Source organism: Amphiura filiformis, unplaced genomic scaffold (genome assembly GCF_039555335.1).
Source record: "Amphiura filiformis unplaced genomic scaffold, Afil_fr2py scaffold_594, whole genome shotgun sequence".
Classification (NCBI taxonomy): domain Eukaryota; kingdom Metazoa; phylum Echinodermata; class Ophiuroidea; order Amphilepidida; family Amphiuridae; genus Amphiura; species Amphiura filiformis.
Genome location: NW_027306058.1, coordinates 793,650 through 798,772, shown reverse-complemented (window position 1 = coordinate 798,772; position 5,123 = coordinate 793,650).

Genomic DNA, 5,123 nt, shown 5'->3' with positions numbered 1-5,123 from the left:
TATCTAGACATAGGATCATGCATGCATGGTTATGATTAGGGCTAGGGTTAGGATATAGGATGGATTAAGGTATGATCAGGGTTATGATTGTGGTTATAGTGTTGACCAGGGCCGGCTTAGGATTAGGGTTAGGATCATCGATTAGGGTTAGGATCAAGGCTAGGGTTAAAGGGCCTAGGGTTAAGGTAAGCAAGTGGTGCACAGAGCTGCGGAGTAGGCCTATTCCAGAATTATGCCGATTTATTGGTTAAAAGTGCTTTACAGGTGGTTATTTTAATCAGCCTAGGTGATGTTGGTGTAGGCCTATGGTTTAAGGGTCATGCAAATCAGATTTAAAGCTAGGGTTATCATGTTAGAGTTAGATTCGCTTTGTGGCCAAAAACTCACTGAAGGACTAAAGGCCCTGTATACAAGCTTTAATAGGACTATATTTGTCGTTTTGTTTGTTATAATGTTTGCAAAAACCATTCTCTAAGCAGCCGATGGACACAACATGTAGGCTTTGCATTTTGAAGCATCTTTTAAGCTTTTATCCGACCGACACACGTACTCATAGCCAGCCGCCATGATTTCTAATGCATCAAAACTTGACTCGGTTGCATGACTGGCTGCAAAGTTTTGATCAAATAATACTCACATCATACCTATCATATAGCTAAATAGCCTCTAAATTTCACCAAAGCACTTCCAACAAACACAGAAAATCACACAGAAAACAAACAAATTAATTACCGATCAAAATGAATGAAAGAAAACACGTTTAAATGATCACAATACTGGCAAAAATAACGTGAATTTCGGGCAAGACTGATCTGGTACCCATATGCATCACGGCATCCAATTTACCTTTATAATACGTTAAGTGAAAAGATAACGAACATCAGCAAGTGCTGTTATAAGGGGGCACTGAACAGTAAGCGTCGCCATTGAAAATACATGCGCCGAGGGCCTAAAAGAACAAGCTATTGCCAAGTCCGTGCAATAGATGGGGTTATTTGAACTGTTTGGTGATGGAGCAACACTCTTTAAATTTAATATATCTTTTTTGCACATAGATCGACAGTGTCAGTTTTTCACAAATTTCACTTTTTAACTCAACCCGTATTTTGTAAGCGTTTCACCTCTCAAAATCGGGTTCTTGACGCATTGCATTGTGGGATATCTTACACATCACGAAACAAAATTCAAGTGATTTTTTTCGCATTCATGGGCAACAAGAACATGTCAGCTTTAACATAACACCCTACAATGATGTCATACGTACATTTTGGTGGAAATACGCACATATTTGGCCTAAATTTTGTGTTTTTAAGGTACTATACAGACGTTACACTTCCGGTCGCGGAAGGTTACTGTTCAGTGCCCCCTTATGTGGGTTTAAATTTAGAGAAAATGATGTAAAACGTTACTTCCAGAGTAAAAGATGCAATGAATCAGGGTTATGATTCTAAATGCTATCTTCAGTAGATAGCTCTATAACGAACAAAAATCCTTAAGCGTTACGGCTACTCTGCGTGATTTAAAAAAATTGCATTCGGCGCGCTATTAAAAAGAGAGGAAAAGAGAGGTAAAATATTCAGAAACAGGCAGATGCGGAAAGTGATGAATATGTAATGTCGCTTTCTATCTGATCAAAACTGATGTATTAGAAAGAAAATTCGCCGCTATCATGATGAAGTAAAAATTTAGACAAATAAATGTAAAACGTTACTCTAGAGTAGAAAGATTGAATGACTAGGAGGAGATTCTAGCATGCTATATTCAGAAGATAGGCCCTATAGCGAAAAAAATCAACGCAATACTTTTTACAAAAAATCGGCATTCGGCCTAATGCCACGCTATTAAAATAAGAAGAAACAGTGGGGGGGGGAGGAGGGAGAGGAAGAGGTAAAATAGATTTAAAAAGCATAATTTTAAATCTGTAGGCTTAAGATTTTTTAAATAGTTTCTATAGCAGGTGCAGGTTGCCAGTATCATTCATAGATGCAAATTACACAGCATTGATCTGATGATGAGATCCACTGGATGCACTTAAGAAATTAGCACTTCAGTCGATAGTCCGTACCCATGATGATGCGTCCGCGTCAACACGTGACGCACCGTAGATACGCAACGACAAGATACCCGATGTTGAACAATTCCTACCAACTTTCTACCTTAAAATGATGTGATAATGTAAACTTTTCATGATACGGATGTCCGTTTTCCATAACCGGGATCGCCTATCAAAATTGCATGCATGCAGCTCAAAAGTGGCACGTATGTACGATAGACCCTGCGAAATTCTGGCTCATTATTCATATCTCAAGTACTTAGATATTATTATACACGCCATCTTCATTATAATTCCTTTTCATTTATAATGTTTTGATATTCCCTGCAACATTTAAAAGTCGTGAAATCTACTTGATTGTGGAACAGTGTGATTTCAGCCTTAAAATGTCGCTGAAAGTTGGAAAATTCATACGCAGGCCCCGTATTAACGAAAACAGGCTTTCTGAAATTCCTGCTAGCCAGATCCCAGTAGTAAAATGTTTTATGGACGTCATCTTCATATATGTACCTTCTTATTTACAGTGTATTAATATTCCCTGCAACATTTAAAAGTCAAGAAATCTACTTGATTTCGCAACAGTCTGATTTCGGCCTGAAATCGTCGGGATACCAGGGAAATATACAAATTGCTCGTTCGTACATGATATGGCATAATAATTATGTTATACCCGGCGCACCGTATGTGTTATAGGGTTAGAGTTAGAGTTAGGGTTAGGAGGTTAGGGGGTTAGGGTTAGGAGTTAGGAGTAGGATTATGGGCCTATCTAGACATAGGATGCATGCATGGTTATGATTAGGGGCTAGGGTTAGGATATAGGATGGATTAAGGTATGATCAGGTTATGATTGTGGTTATAGTGTTGACCAGGGCCGGCTTAGGATTAGGGTTAGGATCATCGATTAGGGTTAGGATCAAGGCTAGGTTAAAGGGCCTAGGGTTACGGTAAGCAAGTGGTGCACAGAGCTGCGGAGTAGGCCTATTCCAGAATTATGCCGATTTATTGGTTAAAAGTGCTTTACAGGTGGTTATTTTAATCAGCCTAGGTGATGTTGGTGTAGGCCTATGGTTTAAGGGTCATGCAAATCAGATTTAAAGCTAGGGTTATCATGTTAGAGTTAGATTCGCTTTGTGGCCAAAAACTCACTGAAGGACTAAAAGGCCCTGTATACAAGCTTTAATAGGACTATATTTGTCGTTTTGTTTGTTATAATGTATGCAAACCATTCTCTAAGCAGCCGATGGACACAACATGTAGGCTTTGCATTTTGAAGCATCTTTTTAAGCTTTTATCCGACCGACACACGTACTCATAGCCAGCCGCCATGATTTCTAATGCATCAAAACTTGACTCGGTTGCATGACTGGCTGCAAAGTTTTGATCAAATAATACTCACATCATACCTATCATATAGCTAAATAGCCTCTAAATTTCACCAAAGCACTTCCAACAAACACAGAAAATCACACAGAAAACAAACAAATTAATTACCGATCAAAATGAATGAAAGAAACACGTTTAAATGATCACAATACTGGCAAAAATAACGTGAATTTCGGGCAAGACTGATCTGGTACCCATATGCATCACGGCATCCAATTTACCTTTATAATACGTTAAGTGAAAAGATAACGAACATCAGCAAGTGCTGTTATAAGGGGCACTGAACAGTAAGCGTCGCCATTGAAAATACATGCGCCGAGGGCCTAAAGAACGAGCTATTGCCAAGTCCGTGCAATAGATGGGGTTATTTGAACTGTTTGGTGATGGAGCAACACTCTTTAAATTTAATATATCTTTTTTGCACATAGATCGACAGTGTCAGTTTTTCACAAATTTCACTTTTTAACTCAACCCGTATTTTGTAAGCGTTTCACCTCTCAAAATCGGGTTCTTGACGCATTGCATTGTGGGATATCTTACACATCACGAAACAAAATTCAAGTGATTTTTTCGCATCCATGGGCAACAAGAACATGTCAGCTTTAACATAACACCCTACAATGATGTCATACGTACATTTTGGTGGAAATACGCACATATTTGGCCTAAATTTTGTGTTTTTAAGGTACTATACAGACGTTACACTTCCGGTCGCGGAAGGTTACTGTTCAGTGCCCCCTTTAAGAGCTTTTTTTTTTCAATTTAGAGAAAAATGTAAAACGTTACTTCCAGAGTAAAAGATGCAATGAATCAGTGGTTCCATTCTAAATGCTATCTTCAGTAGATGAGCCTATAACGAACAAAATCCTTAAACGAGTTACGACTCTGCGTGATTTAAAAAAAAAATTGCATTCGGCGCGCTATTAAAAAAGAGAGGAAAATAGGTATAATATAGACTAACAGGCAGATGCCCAAGGATGAATATGTAATGTCGCTTCAATTTCATCTTAAACTGAAAATGGAAAGAAAAAATTTCCTCATCAAAGTCAAAAATTTAGACAAATAAATGTAAAACGTTACTTCTAGAGTAGAGATGCAAATGACTAGGAGGAGATTCTAAATGCTATCTTCAGAAGATGGCCCTATAGCGAAAAAATCAACGCACAACTACTATTTTAAGTCAAAACGGCATCGGCCTAATGCACGCATATTAAAAGAAGAAGAAACAGTGGGGGGGGAGGAGGGGAGAAAGAGTGTTCTATAATTTTAAAAGCATGTATTTTTAAATTTGTGGCTTGTGTATTTAATTTTAAATCAGTTTCTATAGCAGGTGCAGGTTACCAGTATCATTCATAGATGCAAATTACACAGCATTGATCTGATGATGAGATCCACTGGATGCACTTAAAAATTAGCACTTCAGTCGATAGTCCGTACCCATGATGATGCGTCCGCGTCAACACGTGACGCACCGTAGATACGCAACGACAAGATACCCGATGTTGAACAATTCCTACCAACTTTCTACCTTAAAATGATGTGATAATGTAAACTTTTCATGATACGGATGTCCGTTTTCCATAACCGGGATCGCCTATCAAAATTGCATGCATGCAGCTCAAAGTGGCACGTATGTACGATAGACCCTGCGAAATTCTGGCTCATTATTCATATCTCAAGTACTTAG